Source organism: Amia ocellicauda, unplaced genomic scaffold, assembly GCF_036373705.1.
Source record: "Amia ocellicauda isolate fAmiCal2 unplaced genomic scaffold, fAmiCal2.hap1 HAP1_SCAFFOLD_85, whole genome shotgun sequence".
In the NCBI taxonomy this organism is placed as follows: Eukaryota; Metazoa; Chordata; class Actinopteri; order Amiiformes; family Amiidae; genus Amia; species Amia ocellicauda.
The window spans coordinates 350,001-356,438 of NW_027103011.1; positions in this window are offsets into that span (position 1 = coordinate 350,001).

Here is a 6,438-nt window from a genome sequence, read left to right on the forward strand (position 1 = left end):
GTTCGGTCGGTCAGTCAGTGAGTGTGTGTGCTCCAGCCCGGAGCCCGCACCCACCGGGGAGGTGTAGCCCTGCAGGCTGAGCGCTGGGAGCCGTCGGTCGGTCGGTCGGTCAGAGAGTGAGTGTGTGTGCTGAAGGGAAGCTCCAGCCCGGAGCCCGCACCCACCGGGGAGGTGTAGCCCTGCAGGCTGAGCGCTGGGAGCCGTCGGTCGTTCGGTCGGTCAGTCAGTGAGTGTGTGTGCTGAAGGAGAGCTCCAGCCCGGAGCCCGCACCCACCGGGGTGTGTAGCCCTGCAGGCTGAGCGCTGGGAGCCGTCGGTCGGTCAGTCAGTGAGTGTGTGTGCTGAAGGAAAGCTCCAGCCCGGCGTCCGTCCCCACCGGGGAGGAGTAGGCCTGCTGACTGAGCGCTGGGAGCCGTCGGTCGTTCGGTCGGTCAGAGAGTGAGTGTGTGTGCTGAAGGAGAGCTCCAGCCCGGAGCCCGCACCCACCGGGGTGTGTAGCCCTGCAGGCTGAGCGCTGGGAGCCGTCGGTCGGTCGGTCGGTCAGAGAGTGAGTGAGTGAGTGTGTGTGCTGAAGGGAAGCTCCAGCCCGGCGTCCGTCCCCACCGGGGAGTTGTGCCCGGGCCCGGGCCTCCTGCCGACGGACCGTGTGGCGCATTGTCCCGACTGCGGACTTTCTCCAGCAAAAAGGCGGAGGTGCAGTACCGCCATTTCGCCACACGAGGGACGGAATGGCACCCAACTGCCCCCTGGTGTCGAAAAAGCGCAAGGGCACCCGGGCCGGTCCGCCCCAGGCAGCGGCCGAGATGCAGCACCGGGGGCCCGGCCTGCCTGCCCTGGAGGTCAGCCTGCCAGCCCTGGAGGTCTGCCTTCCAGCCCTGGAGGTCAGCTATCCAGCCCTGGAGGTCTGCCTGCCTGCCTGCCTGCCCTGGAGGTCAGCCTGCCAGCCCTGGAGGTCTGCCTGTTAGCCCTGGAGGTCTGCTATCCAGCCCTGGAGGTCTGCTATCCAGCCCTGGTAGCAGCACTGCCAGCCCTGGAGGTCTGCCTGTTAGCCCTGGAGGTCTGCTATCCAGCCCTGGTAGCAGCACTGCCTGCCCTGGAGGTCTGCCTGCCTGCCTTCCAGCCCTGGAGGTCTGCTATCCAGCCCTGGTAGCAGCACTGCCTGCCCTGGAGGTCTGCCTGCCTGCCCTGGAGGTCTGCCTTCCAGCCCTGGAGGACAGCCTGCCTGCCCTGGTAGCAGCACTGCCTGCCTTCCAGCCCTGGAGGTCTGCCTGTTAGCCCTGGAGGTCTGCTATCCAGCCCTGGTAGCAGCACTGCCTGCCCTGGAGGTCTGCCTGTTAGCCCTGGAGGTCTGCTATCCAGCCCTGGTAGCAGCACTGCCTGCCCTGGAGGTCTGCCTGCCTGCCTTCCAGCCCTGGAGGTCTGCTATCCAGCCCTGGTAGCAGCACTGCCTGCCCTGGAGGTCTGCCTGCCTGCCCTGGAGGTCTGCCTTCCAGCCCTGGAGGTCTGCTATCCAGCCCTGGTAGCAGCACTGCCTGCCCTGGAGGTCTGCCTGCCTGCCTTCCAGCCCTGGAGGTCTGCTATCCAGCCCTGGTAGCAGCACTGCCTGCCCTGGAGGTCTGCCTGCCTGCCCTGGAGGTCTGCCTTCCAGCCCTGGAGGACAGCCTGCCTGCCCTGGTAGCAGCACTGCCTGCCTTCCAGCCCTGGAGGTCTGCCTGTTAGCCCTGGAGGTCTGCTATCCAGCCCTGGTAGCAGCACTGCCTGCCCTGGAGGTCTGCCTGCCTGCCCTGGAGGTCTGCCTGTTAGCCCTGGAGGTCAGCCTGTTAGCCCTGGAGGTCTGCTATCCAGCCCTGGAGGTCAGCTATCCAGCCCTGGAGGTCTGCCTGCCTGCCTGCCTGCCCTGGAGGTCAGCCTGCCAGCCCTGGAGGTCTGCCTGTTAGCCCTGGAGGTCTGCTATCCAGCCCTGGAGGTCTGCTATCCAGCCCTGGTAGCAGCACTGCCTGCCCTGGAGGTCTGCCTGCCTGCCCTGGAGGTCTGCCTTCCAGCCCTGGAGGACAGCCTGCCTGCCCTGGTAGCAGCACTGCCTGCCTTCCAGCCCTGGAGGTCTGCCTGTTAGCCCTGGAGGTCTGCTATCCAGCCCTGGTAGCAGCACTGCCTGCCCTGGAGGTCTGCCTGCCTGCCCTGGAGGTCTGCCTGTTAGCCCTGGAGGTCAGCCTGTTAGCCCTGGAGGTCTGCTATCCAGCCCTGGAGGTCAGCTATCCAGCCCTGGAGGTCTGCCTGCCTGCCCTGGAGGTCTGCCTGTTAGCCCTGGAGGTCTGCTATCCAGCCCTGGAGGTCTGCTATCCAGCCCTGGTAGCAGCACTGCCAGCCCTGGAGGTCTGCCTGTTAGCCCTGGAGGTCTGCTATCCAGCCCTGGTAGCAGCACTGCCTGCCCTGGAGGTCTGCCTGCCTGCCCTGGAGGTCTGCCTGTTAGCCCTGGAGGTCTGCCTGTTAGCCCTGGAGGACAGCCTGCCTGCCCTGGTGGCAGCACTGCCTGCCCTGGAGGTCTGCTATCCAGCCCTGGAGGACAGCCTGCCTGCCCTGGTAGCAGCACTGCCTGCCTTCCAGCCCTGGAGGTCTGCCTGTTAGCCCTGGAGGTCTGCTATCCAGCCCTGGTAGCAGCACTGCCTGCCCTGGAGGTCTGCCTGCCTGCCTTCCAGCCCTGGAGGTCTGCTATCCAGCCCTGGTAGCAGCACTGCCTGCCCTGGAGGTCTGCCTGCCTGCCCTGGAGGTCTGCCTTCCAGCCCTGGAGGACAGCCTGCCTGCCCTGGTAGCAGCACTGCCTGCCTTCCAGCCCTGGAGGTCTGCCTGCCTGCCTGTTAGCCCTGGAGGTCAGCCTGTTAGCCCTGGAGGTCTGCTATCCAGCCCTGGAGGTCTGCCTGCCTGCCCTGGAGGTCTGCTATCCAGCCCTGGAGGTCTGCCTGCCTGCCTGTTAGCCCTGGAGGTCTGCCTGCCTGCCCTGGCAGCAGCACTGCCTGCCCTGGAGGTCTGCCTGCCTGCCCTGGTAGCAGCACTGCCTGCCCTGGAGGTCAGCCTGCCTGCCCTGGAGGTCTGCCTGTTAGCCCTGGAGGTCTGCTATCCAGCCCTGGAGGTCTGCCTGCCTGCCCTGGAGGTCTGCCTGCCTGCCCTGGAGGTCTGCTATCCAGCCCTGGAGGTCTGCCTGTTAGCCCTGGAGGTCAGCCTGTTAGCCCTGGAGGTCTGCTATCCAGCCCTGGAGGTCTGCCTGCCTGCCATCCAGCCCTGGAGGTCTGCTATCCAGCCCTGGTAGCAGCACTGCCTGCCCTGGAGGTCTGCCTGCCTGCCCTGGAGGTCTGCCTTCCAGCCCTGGAGGACAGCCTGCCTGCCCTGGTAGCAGCACTGCCTGCCTTCCAGCCCTGGAGGTCTGCCTGCCTGCCTGTTAGCCCTGGAGGTCAGCCTGTTAGCCCTGGAGGTCTGCTATCCAGCCCTGGAGGTCTGCCTGCCTGCCCTGGAGGTCTGCTATCCAGCCCTGGAGGTCTGCTATCCAGCCCTGGTAGCAGCACTGCCTGCCCTGGAGGTCTGCTATCCAGCCCTGGAGGTCTGCCTGCCTGCCCTGGTAGCAGCACTGCCTGCCCTGGAGGTCTGCCGGCCTGCCCTGGAGGTCTGCTATCCAGCCCTGGAGGTCTGCCTGTTAGCCCTGGAGGTCTGCTATCCAGCCCTGGAGGTCTGCCTGCCTGCCCTGGCAGCAGCACTGCCTGCCCTGGAGGTCAGCCTGCCTGCCCTGGAGGTCTGCCTGTTAGCCCTGGAGGTCTGCTATCCAGCCCTGGAGGTCTGCCTGCCTGCCCTGGAGGTCTGCCTGCCTGCCCTGGAGGTCTGCCTTCCAGCCCTGGAGGTCTGCCTGCCTGCCCTGGTAGCAGCACTGCCTGCCCTGGAGGTCTGCTATCCAGCCCTGGAGGTCTGCCTGCCTGCCTGTTAGCCCTGGAGGTCTGCTATCCAGCCCTGGAGGTCTGCCTGCCTGCCCTGGAGGTCTGCCTTCCAGCCCTGGAGGTCTGCCTGCCTGCCTGTTAGCCCTGGAGGTCTGCCTGCCTGCCCTGGCAGCAGCACTGCCTGCCCTGGAGGTCAGCCTGCCAGCCCTGGAGGTCTGCCTGCCTGCCTGTTAGCCCTGGAGGTCTGCCTGCCTGCCCTGGAGGTCTGCCTGTTAGCCCTGGAGGTCAGCCTGTTAGCCCTGGAGGTCTGCTATCCAGCCCTGGAGGTCTGCCTGCCTGCCTGTTAGCCCTGGAGGTCAGCCTTCCAGCCCTGGCAGCACGGCCTACCAGCCTGCCAGCCTGCCCTCCCCAGCCACACAGCCCTGCCTGCCTGCCCTGGAGGTCAGCCTTCCAGCCCTGGAGGTCTGCCTGCCTGCCTTCCAGCCCTGCCTGCCTGCCTGCCTGCCCTGGAGGTCAGCCTTCCAGCCCTGGCAGCACGGCCTACCAGCCTGCCAGCCTGCCCTCCCCAGCCACACAGCCCTGCCTGCCTGCCCTGGAGGTCAGCCTTCCAGCCCTGGAGGTCTGCCTGCCTGCCATCCAGCCCTGGAAGTCAGCCTTCCAGCCCTGGAGGTCAGCCTTCCAGCCCTGGCAGCAGCACGGCCTACCAGCCTGCCAGCCTGCCCTCCCCAGCCACACAGCCCTGCCTGCCTGCCTGCCAGCCCTGGAGGTCTGCCTGCCTGCCTGCTGCTGCTAGGCCGCTGCCCCGAGCCGCCGACCCCATCGACAGGAACACGAGAGAGTTTACAAGCGAGAGGAGGCCACATATTCGACACCTTTCGTGCTCGTTTTAGGGTCCTCTCCAGTCTGTTTGGACGTGTGTTATTCTGAATCTGCTGCTTTAACTCAAGGGATTCTGTCGTGATTGATGCCTTGTACTTCGCTGTATGTTTGCACTGGTGTTGTAAGTCGCCCTCTGTAAGATCATCATTTATTATCTGCCAAGAAATAAAGATCATCATAATGTTCCCCAACTTTCAGCTTCTGGGGAGTTTGTTCCAGAGTGTGACGACTCTCTCTCTATCACCATCTCTCTCTCCCTCTCCACCTCTCTCTCTCTCTCTCTCCCTCTCTCTATCTCTCCCTCTCTCTCACTGTGTGTGTGTGTGTGTGTGTGTGTGTGTGTGTGTGTACAGCAGTGTCCCTAGACGAGAGAGATATCCCTAGACGGGGAAATTACTTTCAAACTGCAGTACCGAAATGTGTCCGTTAGATGGCAGCATGCACCAAGGAATGAAGGAAAGTGCAAAACAAAATGAAAAGGCACATCGCCTGGGCGAAAAATAATCGTAACAAATCAACGGGGGCATTTCTCGGAAAACTAACACCGGGGCAGTGCTCAGGGGGGTCCCACCTCGTGGCCACCCGGTTTGGGGGGCCATCGGGGCCGGCTGAAGAATCGCCCATACTCTGCCATAGGCAGCCCACGGTCCATCCGATCAGAGCAATGCCGGGCGGCCGGCAACCTATGGATCATAACACATCAACGGAGGCATGATAAGAGCATCTTTTATTATCTGCCAAGAAATATAGACCATCACAATGTTCCCCAACTTTCAGCTTCTACCACATCGCTGGGGAGTTTATTCCACTGTGTGACTACTCTCTCTCTATCTCTCTCTCTCTCTCTCTCTCTCTCTGTGTGTGTGTGTGTGTGTGTGTGTGTGTGTGTGTGTGTGTGTGTGTACAGCAGTGTCTCCGGTTTTCCTTTTGGAATGCCTTGAAGCCGGGGGGGCTTTGCACTCATGAGAACATAGGGTGTCCTTGCCCTCCTTTCGCAGCCCAGGGCATTGAGAGATCCCTAGACGGGGAAATTACTTTCAAACTGCAGTACCGAAATGTGTCCGTTAGATGGTAGCATGCACCAAGGAATGAAGGAAAGTGCAAAACAAAATGAAAAGGCACATCGCCTGGGCGAAAAATAATCATAACAAATCAACGGGGGCATTTCTCGGAAAACTAACACCGGGGCAGTGCTCAGGGGGGTCCCACCTCGTGGCCACCCGGTTTGGGGGGCGATCGGGGCCGGTTCCGAAAATCGCTAAATCTCCCATAGCCAGCCCACGCTCCATCCGATAGAGCACTGCCGGGCGGCCGGCCGGCAACTACGGATCATAACAAATCAACGGGGGCATTTCTCGGAAAACTAACACCGGGGCAGTGCTCAGGGGGGTCCCACCTCGTGGCCACCCGGTTTGGGGGGCGATCGGGGCCGGTTCCGAAAATCGCTAAATCTCCCATAGCCAGCCCACGCTCCATCCGATAGAGCACTGCCGGGCGGCCGGCCGGCAACTACGGATCATAACAAATCAACGGGGGCATTTCTCCGAAAACTAACACCGGGGCAGTGCTCAGGGGGGTCCCACCTCGTGGCCACCCGGTTTGGGGGGCGATCGGGGCCGGTTCCGAAAATCGCTAAATCT